The sequence below is a fragment of the Meriones unguiculatus genome, chromosome 9 (genome assembly GCF_030254825.1).
Source record: "Meriones unguiculatus strain TT.TT164.6M chromosome 9, Bangor_MerUng_6.1, whole genome shotgun sequence".
Lineage (NCBI taxonomy): Eukaryota > Metazoa > Chordata > Mammalia > Rodentia > Muridae > Meriones > Meriones unguiculatus.
The window spans coordinates 105,059,170-105,072,291 of NC_083357.1; the positions used below are offsets into that span (position 1 = coordinate 105,059,170).

The 13,122-nt window shown below is 36.2% G+C and overlaps 1 protein-coding gene across 1 annotated transcript in view; it reads right to left on the minus strand.

The window, feature by feature from the left end:
* Positions 1-2,773: 2,773 nt before the first annotated feature.
* Slitrk1 (SLIT and NTRK like family member 1) overlaps positions 2,774-13,122 on the minus strand; it is a 130,420-nt gene continuing 120,071 nt past the window's right edge. Inside the window, exons 3-4 of the transcript XR_009594295.1 lie at positions 4,810-4,913; positions 2,774-4,366 (exon numbers count right to left, since the gene is read on the minus strand). The gene's annotated coding sequence lies outside the window, so the exon portion shown is untranslated. The remainder of the gene's footprint in view (positions 4,367-4,809; positions 4,914-13,122) is intronic.

Genomic DNA, 13,122 nt, shown 5'->3' on the forward strand with positions numbered 1-13,122 from the left:
TTTCTATTCAAGCATGTTCTGTACACAGACATCTAAAAGGAAGTCCAAAACACAAGTAATCCATAGAGAACTGAATTCTTACACTGTACAAAGTGCATTAATAACTACTTTCTAACTTTAAGTTCTATTGCAATGGCATCATAAACCCTAGAAATAAAGAAATCAAAACATATACCATCCAGTTAACACAAAGGACAGAATTAAAATGCATTAATTTTAGCTACATCCTAATTATCATTTAAACCGCTTCTCTCTCTTGACATTTGTTGGCTTATTATACCTACATAGGCGTTAATAAAAAGTTAGAAATTATATTAATGTTATTGATCTACAGCCCATGTTAAAGCAGTGTTCCAGAAATTTCTAGGTGGAGCATAGGAGCTATCACACACTCCTCCCTTCTTCACTGTTTCGAAGATGAGGCAAATATTGACAACACTTGGCCAAAGTTTCTCTGAATGTTATTTTTAAGAAATTTCCTAGTTTTTATTTAATTTTTGATTATTTATTGTCTATGGTTTCCTTCATGTTTTAGAGTTTAGAACATTTTGATTTAAGATATTGCCTATAGATTTTCCCATCAAAAAGGTCATCAACTTTGTCTTGTTGTACATATATTATATACCACGTAGACTAGGCTGGCCTCACAATCGCGGATAAACAACTGCTCTCCATGTAATCTCCAGAGTACTCAAGTTGAAGGTATGTGCTATCATATACTGCCATGGTACATACTTTATTTTATTTTATAAGTTCACAGATTCTCCAATACGAAGAGTTCAATAATTTTGCGGTACATAGTGATATTTTTGTTATCTTTGGATTCATTCTTTAAGTTACCAACTCATTCCCAATCTTACTTAGATATCTTACCCAGGAAGCATCTTACTTTCCTGGGAATATATAAAATTATTCTGTCAGGAAAAAAAGAATCTGTTTCAAATGCAAAGAATGATATACTCAAGCTTGGAAGTTTCTTTTGTATCTAATGACTCTCTTAGTCAGAGTATAAAAATCTCCTTTAGAGATGAGAAGAGAATTAGAGGGAGTAGGAAACACTAGGATATTAAATGAAAATAAAGTTCTGGTACAGCAGAAAAAATGTAAAATAGAAGCTCTGTTCTCAGACCACAGAATCATTTGAAGAAGGAAGGCGGGATGGGATGAGTCAACATGAAGATTAGAACATGAAGGTATGATGCTTCAAACAAGTTTTCCTCTTTTTCAGTTCTTTATTGTCTCCTTTTTTCTCTCTTTATTTTTTTATGAAAATATTTGTCTCCTCCTTTTGAGAAGGTATATTAATCAACATTACTCTCCTTTCCCAGCTGACTTGTAGGGAAAGCTCTCTGCTGCTGTCTCCTACAAAAGTCTTCACTGAACCATCACAGTGTCGTTTATAGTCTAAGCCTGAGAGGGAAGAACATAGGGCCCTGCATTTTTGAGGTTCCTCTACAATATAGGGTGAGAGTACTAATTACAACACTATGACCTCATTGTTAATTTAAACACATGCATCAATTTTTTGTTTGTTTGTTTCTCAAGACAGGGTTTCTCCATGTAAGAGAGTGCTCCCTCTGAAAGTGCTTTGCAAACCAAGCTGACCTCGAACTCACAGAGATCTGCCTACCCTGCCTCCTGAGTGCTGGGATTAAAGGCAGAAGCCACCATACCCCTTCACATGTATCAATTTTAAATGAGAGGGCATAAGAAACTTTCTACAAGTTTCTACTTCACACTGAGAGATATGAAAGTTACATCATAGAGGGAGACATCCTGATGAAAAGGATAGGATTCAATGTATATTTTGCTAGAAGATCCTAAAGACTTCACAAAGAGAGAAAAGTATTAGAAGGGTCATTTAACTTAAATAAAAATATCCTTTGACAATCCCCCCCCCAGGGAGGAGCAGCCTTACTAGGCCACAGAGGAGGACATTGCAGCCAGTCCTGATGAGACCTGATAAGCTAGGGTCAGATGGAAGGGGAGGAGGACCTCCACTATCAGTGGACTTGGATAGGGGCAGGGAGGAGATGAGGGAGGGAGAGTGTGATTGTGAAGAAATGAGGGAGAGACTACTGCTAGGATACAAAGTAAATGACCTGTAATTAATAAAAAATAAAAACTATTAAAATAAAAAAGAAATATCCTAGAAAAGAAACAAAAGGTAATTTGAAAGAAAGAAATTATTTTTATTTATCACAAAATAAATAGAGGAAATATCTTGCTATAGAAAATGGAAGTTCAGGAGATTCTGTCTAAGAGAGAAAGAAGTGAATTGAGAATCTTCAGCCCAAGTGGCCTCAATCATAAACAAAGAGTTACAGTAAACTAAAGAGTGCTGAAAAAGAGGCAATCTGTTCTATGGAAGAACTTGTCGATAAGTTATCCCTTCCCAAATGGCCAACGCTGGGACCATACTTTAAAGTAAAATTATGTATATCCCAGGCATGATATATAGATACAGATATGGTAATATATATGTGTGTACATACACATATGTATGCATGTAACAATTATTTTTAAAAATACAACATGGAATTTGAAAGAGAAGGTTTGAGAGAAGAATAAGAAAGAAATAATGTAATCATTTAATAATCACAAATATAAAAGGAAAACACATATTCGGTTATTGTTTAAGTTTAGTTATATCAAAATAATAATATTATATTCAGAATCACATGAATATAACTGTCACTCAATGGCATCTTTAAAACTCCTCTACAATGCCTAACATTATTTAACAGTAGTTAAGATTCACATTTCGCTGGTTAGGTATCATGTTTTACTACCTTCCAAAACATACATTCATGAAGCCTACCCCACAGGTGCACTGTGTGTTCTGGTATACACATCATGGTAGAAATTGAAGACACCTGGTCACATTACTGCAGCAATCAGGAACAGAGAGAGATGAATTCTGGTGCTCGCTCATTAACTTTCTCCTTTTTGTTCAGTCAAGGGTCCCAGCTATTGCGAAGGTACTGGCCCCATTAGTAAGGATCCGTATACTGCAATGATACAGATCCAAAAGCTTCCCCACAGAGATTCATGGAGGTTTGTCCTCTCTCTGTGATAATTACCCTGTTAAGCCGACAATAAATATTAGCATTCATACTTACTGAACAAGCCAGAAAGCATTTCCTTTGCTAAAAATGTATTTTCCTCTGAGGACTCTGCATCACTGCAGGATAGGAGTCTCAATTCTCTGTCCCATGTGTATTTTTCTTTGTTGCATCATACTGCATCTTTTATGACCTTTGATAAAGCCATAATGAAGTCTCATGGTTTTGAGAGTTACTTTTCCTAGCACAGTTCATTCAGTTTTGTTTAAAAAAATATTGCTGTTCACTTTTCTTGGTTTGTGAAATTAATCACATAAAATATATTACATGGGCCATGTTGTCATATTCCTTGATTTCATTACATTCAATAATTTCCAGTGCTGCATGAACACACTTCAGAAATACCTCTATGGACGTATTAGCTACTTTTCTAATGCAGTCATAATTGCATGGCAGTATGTCATACAGTATGTCAGTAATTTAGGAGCACAGTAAAAAGAGAAGCTCACATCTTGAACTACAGGCATAAAATTGAAGTTTAAGCTAAAATATGTGACACTTTTTAATCTCAAAAGCAGTTCACATTGATATAATTCCTCCAGCAAGGCTGTGCCAATGTATACTTCCCCAAAGAGCACCACCACTGGGTGAACTAATTGTACAAATGCCTGATACAATAGGGAACATTTTCTTGTCCAAACCACTGCATTTCACATTCTGACCTGTTTAGATCCATTGCCATGTTATAAAACAAAATGTACTTATCCATCTTTAAAATTCCCACTGTCTCTAACAGTGTCAAGACTGTTTAAAATTGCCAAGTACAAAACCTCTTCTCCTTTGAATATATTTTTATTTTCTCTTAAAATTTATTGTAGATCCCAAGGGTGTCACCTCCCTCCTCTTCTTCTAGTTTCCCCTCCCTCCTTCCCCTTTTCCCTTTCCCTTTCCCCCTGAAAAAGGGAGCCCCCACCTCCATATCAATCCTCCTCAGCAAATCAAAGTCACATCAGAATTGAGCATACCCTCATCCTCTGATGAGAGGCAAGGAAGCCCTGCCAGGGGAAGTGATTCAAAAGCAGGCAGCAGAGTCCATATTAGAAACATCCCCTTCCACTTGCCAGGCACCCATTGGCCACCTATGTGCAGGGGTCTAAGTCCAGATCATACATGCTCCTTAGTGGATTTTTCAGTCTTTGAAGGATCCCATGGGACTGACTTAGTTGTCTCTGTTGGTCTTCTTGTGAGGTTCCTATCCTCTCCGGGTCCTTCCATCTTCCTTCCAACATTTCCGCAGAATCCTAGGAGGTATACCCAATGCTTGAGTGCAAGTCCCAACATTTGTCCCAACCCGCTGATGATGGAAGCCTCCTAGACAGTCAAGTCAGGCTCCTATCTGCGAGCATAGCAGAGTACCGTTATTAGTATCAGGGGCTGGCTCTCTACTGAGGGATGGGTCTCAGGTTGGGCCAATTATTGGTACGACTTTCCCTCAATCTTTGTTCCCTTTTTGTTCCTACACTTCTTGTAGGCAGGGTAATTTTTTTTTTTTTCAATGCAGTTTATTCAGGAACCTTGAACAATCCTCGGACCCGGGGGAAAGCCAGCCCACAGCTTAAATAGCCTCTGGGTAGCCAACCCAGGCGTGCCACGTGGGCAATGCAGATAGGTCCACATACATGGAAGCAAGCCAGATCCTCAGTCTTAGCCAAATGTGGAATTGTTCGTGACAGAGAGCACTCACCATCGGGAAGGTGGAAGGCGGAAACCAGCTCCATCTTTAAGGCAGGGTAATTTTTAGTTCTCAGGTTTTGTCAGTGTCTTGTTGTTCCCCTCCTTCCACTAGTCCTACAGAATATTTTAGAAGATGGAAAGATCTCTCATGCTCATGGGTCCATAGGATTGACACAGTAAAAATGGCCATCCTGCCAAAAGCTATCTACAGATCCAATGCAATTTCTATCAAAATCCAACAAAATTCTTTACAGACCTAGAAAGAGCAAAATTAACTTTATATTGAAAAATAAAAGACCCAAGATACTCAAAACAATTTCTATACAGTAAAAGAATTTCTGGTGGTATCAGCATTACTGATCTTAAGCTATACTACAGAGCAATAGTAATAAAAACTGCATGCCACTGATATAATAGAAACGGACAATGAAGACCCAGAAATAAACCCACATTCCTATCGGCAAGTGATTTTTTACAAAGAAGACAAAATTATACAATGGAAAAAATAAACCATCTTCAACAAATGGTGCTGGTCTAACTGGATGTCTACATGTAGAAAAATGAAAATAGATCCATATTTATTACCCTGAACAAAACTAAAGTCTAAGTGGATCAAAGACTCAACACAGACACACTACCCGGACACAAAACCAGACACACTAAACATGTTAGAAAAAAAAAAAAATAGGAAAGAATGTTGAACTCATTGGCACAGGACACAACTTCCTGACTAGAACCAAGGGCACAGGCTCTAAGATCAATGATCAATAAATGGGACCTCATGAAACTGAGACACTTTTGTAAGTCAAATGACACTGTCAGTAGAACAAAACGAGAGTCTACAGATTGGGAAAAGATCTTCACCAGACAGATCTACATCAGATAGAGGGCTGATCTCAAAAATCTCTTCTAAGACAAAAAAAAAAAAAAATCTGTTAATTTTAAACTTTGTGAAATAAAAGAGCAAATTTCATAATGCCAACACTTAATTGCACAAGATCCAACTGGGAGAAATGGGGCATGGAAAGGAAATACTTAACAAAGGTAAGATCAAAACCCAACAGTGCAAATACAAGGTCCTGCACCTCAGTGATCCCAAATTACTCCATGGTAGACCTAAACTTGTCATTATGTTTGCTTTTCCTGTTTTCTACATTATTCTGGCCCTAAAAGATTTTACTCCAAATTCTTCATCTTTTATCTTCCTCTCTGTTGTTCCTATACTACATCTTTACCAGCTGCGTGAATTCATCATTATAGTTTTTGATCCTGTGTCTTCTATTACCATCTCTTTCTACCTGTTAGCCCAGTATTTACTAATTCAGATATGGACAAGCCATTAGATGACTTTCTCATATAGTGTTCTTTATAAAACATAAAGCAGTGTCATTACCACTATAAAGAAATCCCAAGCCAGAATTTTTTTAAAATGGTCCAGTAACTCCAAGATTAGTGCAAGGCTATGATGAATGACAAGACATATTAATGACCTATGAAACTGTTGAATTGAGAATTTCCAATGAATTTTTTTTTGTACAAAATGAATTTTATAGTTAGGTATAATTAGTACCCAATAACCATTCCCCCAACACAGTCATTATATGTAGTGTTATTTCAAGGTAGCCAGTCATAAGTATTTTGTGATTATTATCATGATGGGTGCTGGGGACATGAGTTGGTGGGTAAAGTAACTTCAGATACAAGCACAAACATTTCATTTTAGATATCTGGCACCCACATAACATTACTTGATATTGCAGTGTGTCTATGACATCAGTGCCGAGGGATAGGGGAAAGGAATTTGCTAAAATCATAAGCTCTAGATTCACTGACAGGAGCCTTCCATAGAGGACCTCTACCCACCAGAGTATTGAAGCAGATACTGAGACTTATAGCCAAACTTTGGGCAGAGTGCCAGTATTCTTATGAAATAAGAAAGAGATAGAAAGAGCTGAAAGGGACAGGAACTCCAACAAGAGAATGAGCCAAAAAAAAAAAAAAAAAAAAAACTGGGCCCAGAAAGGGAGAAGGTCCTCCCATACCAGGGGACTGGAGAAAGGGTATAGGGGAAGAAGAGGTGGGTAGGACTGAGAGGAGACAAGAGGGGGCTGCAGCTGGTATACAAAGTGAATAAATTGTAATGAATAAATTCATAAATAAATAAGAAATAAAAGAAAAAATAGGTGGAGAGTAATATAAAGCAGCATCCTACAATGGCCTGTAGCTTCCTACATTTGCATGCATGTATCCAACATACACCACACACATACACACACACACACACACACACACACACATACACACTGCTTGTAGTAGTAATAATAATAATAATAATAAATGAAACATGGTTAGATGATTAGAACCTTCTACAGGAAAATTACAATCTTATTAGTTTTGATTGAAAAGATAATTATACTTACCATCTATATGCTGAAATTAGTATTTTTAAAAACTGCTTATACTAGAGAAATATATGGAAATAGTGTTCTTAATTTTTTTGTGTTAAACCATTTTATTTTTTTAAATTTTATTTTATTTTTTATTATAAGTTACATTTTATTAACTCTATATCTCAGCTGTATCCTGCTCCCTCATTCCTTCCCAAACCCTCCCTCCCTCCCTCATCTCCTCCCTGCCCCTTTCGAAGTCCATTGATTGGGGAGGACCTCCTCCCCTTTGATCTGACCCTGTTTTATCAGGTATCTTCAGGCCTGGCTGCAAAGTCCTCCTCTGTGGCCTAACAGGACTGCTCCTCCCTTGGGGGGTGGGGAAGTCAAAGAGCCTGCCATTGAGTTTCTGTCAGAAATAGTCCCTGTTCACCTTACTATGGGAAACTATGGTTACTGAGCTACCATGGGCTTCATCCAACTAAGGTTCTAGGTTATCTCCATACATGGTTCTTGGTGGAGTGTCAGTCTGAGAAAAGACCCCTGTGCCCAGATATATCTGGTCCTTGTGGAGTTCCTATCCTTTCCATGTCATACTAACTCCCTCTTAATGGTGGGATCTAGAAAAGATCATTCTGAGTGAGGTATCCCAGAAGGAGAAAGACACACATGGTATATACTCACTCATATAGTCCTATGAGATATGATAAACATAATGAAATCTATACACCTAAAGAAGAGAAACAAGAAAGAGGACCCGGGGTAAGATGATCAGTCCTTACTTAGAAAGACAAATGAGAGGTGCATTGGACATAGGAGAAAACAAGCAACAGGACAGGAGCCTACTAGAGAGGGCCTCTGAAAGACTCTATCTAGCAGTGTATCAAAGCAGATACTAAGATACATAACCAAACCTGAGGCAGAGTGTTAAACCATTTAAATTTTAACATTTATTTCAAAGCACATTTCATAAACACTAGAAAAATGTACATATAAAAGCCACATATAAATATACAAATACAAAAGAAACATAGCACTACTATTAAAGCAAGAAAAGTAAAGTAATAAGATATTCAAGTAACTATGACAATAAAAAGCATTTTTCATCGCTATTAATTTTCATAAATTTAAGTTACTCAGAAATCAAATGTAGTTAGAATATCATGATTACTATTAAAGTTTAGAATTACTGAAACAAATATCCAATGTCAGTAAAAGTTCTTATCTAACAGGATAGAAAATTTCAGGCTTTGGTTAAGATACTAAATTTGGTGGAAAATCTTAAATTAATGTCTTTTTTAAATTAAATTCCTCATTTTTTACACAATGCCATAGATGAGATTTAAAAAAAATATCCTCAATCTATAGCTTTGTATAACATCACATTTTAGTTCTGAAAAAAACATATATTGAGATTATTTTAAATGTGAATGACATTTAGTTGTATAATAAAGATGGAAAAGAAAGCATTTAATTTAGCTTAACTCAATGCCTCTCTCCACTATTTGCAAAGATCATTTGTAAATTATGATAGGAAATTCTATTATACCTGCCAGCAGTTTTTATTTGCACCTTATAAGATCGTATTGACTTTGCAGAACACTGTGCTCATAAAAAAGAAATGTTGAAATGCTGACAGTCAGCACAAGGCTAGGCACAGTATAGGTATTCACTATTAATAATTTTAAATAAAAAGTACTATTTCTGCACATTAACAATTCAACACAGTAGTTATAATTTGGCCTGAAAATATACAAAATCACTTTCAACATGAAAATACAATTTTAGAAACAACCACGATAGGGCATTTTACAAGTGGCCACTTTTAATCTCAGCTTTATAAAAATAGAGTTTCACATCCCTTTAAATGGGCCTATGACAGCTCTTCCTGTTAGCTGACAAATGAGAGAAGATCAACCTACCAACAACTTCAGAACTGATTAGGTTCAATGACAACACCCCCTAAATCAGCCTCACTTGAAAACTGAATCTCTGCATCTTTAGACTGGACCCATCAGTGTGTATTTCTGAACAACTCAAATGTCTCCTGGAAAATTACTCTGATCAAATGAAATTAGGAAATAAAGGCTTACAAATAACCAAAACTTTGTTTTTCATTCTTTAACATTATTTGATGTGAATAAAAAAGAAAATGTATGGAGATTTTGAATAACCTATTTAACTTATCATCATACCTAACTGTTCTTCATGTAAAAGTCATAAGGTTTGCTCTAGGTTTCTTGATAGTCACAAGAACTTTCAGACAGTAATCACCTTTGTCAAATATGCTCCTAATTAGTGTTCTATAGTTTTGTGTTGTGTATACTTTTTCTTACTAAAAAACAGAAGAATCATCTGGTAGCAGTTGTACTTAAAAAAAAAAAATAGTCGTACTACTTATAGAACGAGTCCTTCATCAGCAATGCCAGCATCAGAAATCTTTGCAAAGCTGGTTATCTAGAATCTTAGTTTTTTTTTTTTTTTTTTTCATTTTTTGAAATAGAATCAAATTATATTGCCAAGGCTGGCCTTGAACTCCTGAACTCAAGTGATTCTTCCACTTCAGGATCCCAAGTTATCTGGGACTATAGATGGCATCACCACACTCAGCTTTCACACACACATTTCTTTAAAAAATTCAGTTTACAACACAGTGTATAAACTCCATGTACAACATTTCATTAGTCATATAATGCAAGAAGGAAATGATTATTTAACTGGATATGTATTTTTGAAAAAAAGTGCCTAGTAACAAATTCCTCTAAATTATAAGAAAAAAAGTAACAAAACATACTCTTAAATTAATATCATAGAGCACTAGGAAAGTTAGAAAATTAACAGAAATATGAAAGAATTTTTGTTTTGTTTTTCAAAATAGAGTTTCTGTATAGCCCTGGTTGCCCTACACTCCCTTTGCAGACCAGGCTGGCCTCCAACTCACAGAGATCTGCCTGCCTCTGCTTTCCCAAGTGCTGGGAATAAAGGCATGCTCTACCACACCTGGTTTTGAAAGAACTTTTAGCTAGTATTAAAATCATGAACTGGCATCCACTTCTATTTTCTAATAAGAATATTGTATGAAGAGAAATAACACTGAAAGCTTATTGTAGGAGGTTAAATTATTGTAGGCGTTTAAATTAAAAACAAGGAAATCATGAAATTTGCAAGCAAATGGTGTGAACTTGAAAAGTTCATCCCGAGTGTGGTATCCTAGAAGCAGAAAGACATATGTGATATATACTCACTTATAAGTGGCTATTAGACATATAATATAGTATAAATATTCTAAAATCTGTATACCTAAAGAAGCTAAGCAAGGGGGACCCTGAATAAGATGATCAATCCTCACTCAGAAAGGCAAACTGGACTGACATCGGAAGAAGGAGAAAACAGGAAAAAGGACAGGAGCTTACCACAGAGGGCCTCTGAAAGACTCTACCCAGCAGGGTATCAAAGCAGAAGCTGAGATTATAATCAAACTTTGGGCAAAGTGCAGGGAATCTTATGAATGATTGGGGTGATAGAAAGACTTGGAGGGAGTCTTTTCTGAGACTGATACTCCAAACAATGACCATGCATAGAGATAACCTAAAACCCCTGCACAGATGTAACCCATGGCAGTTCAGTCTCCACCTGGGTTCTCTAGTAATGGGAACAGGGACTGTCTCTGAAATGACTCAGTGATCACATTCTCCTGAGGAGGGAACAGCCTTACCAGGTCACAGAGGAAGACATGCAGACAGTCCTGATGAGACCTGATAGACTAGGGTCGGAGGGAAGGGGAGAAGGTCCTCCCCCATCAGTGGACTTGGGGAGAGGCATGGAGAAAATGAGGGAGGGCTGGCCAGTTAGATTGAGAGGGAAAGAGAGAGTGGGATACAGCTAAGATACAAAGTGAGTAAACTGTAATTATTAAAAAAAAATTAATTAATTAAAAATAATGCAAAAAATAGCCTTGAACAATTTTAGCACTTATGCTTCCTAAGTATCTGCATTCTCACCAGGCCCGACACCCGTTTTCTTATATTTTTATTTTATTTTCATTCATATGTGTGCTTTTGTTTCAAGTTGCACATCTATGTGTGTGTCATTGCCTACAAGGGTGCACAGAAATCTTCAGATCCCTTGGAGCTGAAGTTAAAGATGGCTGTGAACATGCTGACATGGTGCTGAAAACAAACTTTAGTCCTCTGAAAAAGCAGCAGGTCGTTTGAACTGCAGAGCCATCTCCCCAGATCCTAAATGCTTTTCTTTCATCAGTGAGACACAATTTGTGCTGTAAGTGTAGGTTCTCTTAAAAGTGTGTTCTCATCTTCTTATTATGAAGCATTGTCATCTCATTTTGCTGGAAACCAATGTCTCATTTTGGGCTCTGAAGCGTGTATTTTAAATTGTTCACAATAATGTTGTCTAGTTATATCTGTCTAGTTTATGCATATAATGGCAGTAGCTTTGGAAAATTCAGTATGATTTTAAATTGTACTGTTTCTTGTTACAAACAAAGCAATGTATTATACAGTTTTAGAAAATCATTTAAATTAGTCTGAAGGTACTGCTTAATCTAAAGTTAATTTTCTGGCTTAGAAAACATCAAGAATATATACATATAATCATCTATGCTAACACTGAACTAGTAATCTTACCAGCTACCTCAGATTTGAGATTCTTCTTATGTTATTTAAACATTTTTCTCGCTTTAAAAAGCAAAATGTGACTAATGTGTCTACCACTATGGAATATTTTTGATTCTATTTTGTCCTGTGCCCACATGACATTAAAAATGCCCCATCATATCTCTCATGTACCACATTCTACTCCTACAAGATTAGTCTACTTGCCAGCTTAGTTTTATGTAACTGTGCTAAACTGGTAAAAGGAGGAACACAGACAGACATACCTACAAACACATAGGCTTACATAAATAAAAACACATAGATGCACAAGCTTCCACACATACAAAAATGCATGAACAGACACATAAACATATATAATCACATAACTCATGGCAAAATGTTAGAATCTAAATTAGTAATAACAGGTACATTACTCTATACTGCAAATGAAATGCATTTCAGAATTGCAAATGTGATCTATTTTTATATCTAGAGACTGATAAATAGGGCACAGATATTAAAGGAGAAGCAGAAAACGAAGGGTGGATTTTAACAGGAAAGGAAAGTCATACAGAGTGAGAATGAAACATAAATAACACTAAGCATGATAAAAAAGAAAACATTATCTTATAAGCTTACTCAAACCTATAGTCATAGTACATATTACATATCATTTACATATATGCACATTACAAACATGGAAATGTATGTAAGCACATACACTAGATATAGATAGATATGTATTGAAACTATACCTCTCTGCTGATAATGCTCCCTCACCCCACAGAGCCACTGAATTTCTAACAATCCTCACGGTCAGGCAAGGCAAACCTACCTTTATATGTTTATTACGGAAGTAAAAGGCTATCAAAATAACACAGACTACTGACATCACTCTGGGTTGCCTCCCAGAATTTGAAAGTAAGTCTCTGTTACTGGAGATACAACCATGTAGGATATAGGACTTAGTGTAATTAAACTGGAACTCACCTGGAAGCTTCCTTCTTGAGGACTGCCTCTCATAGTATCTAAAGGAGTTGTACAACTGTGAAGGAACGAGAGGAATCAATAGGACTAATATCTAGCTGTGATGCCTATAAACCACAATGACCACCATCATGGCAACACATGAAATAGTGACGCTTTTAACTGGGTCTAATTAACAGCTATCTAATTGGACATAACCGCACTCAGCAACTGAATATTGGTATTAATATTAATGCTAATATTAAATCAATGTCAACTACTAGATAACACATGGTTGCCATTTTCCTAAACCAATAAAATTTCAAATTGAATTGTAAATAACTACCATTAAGTATA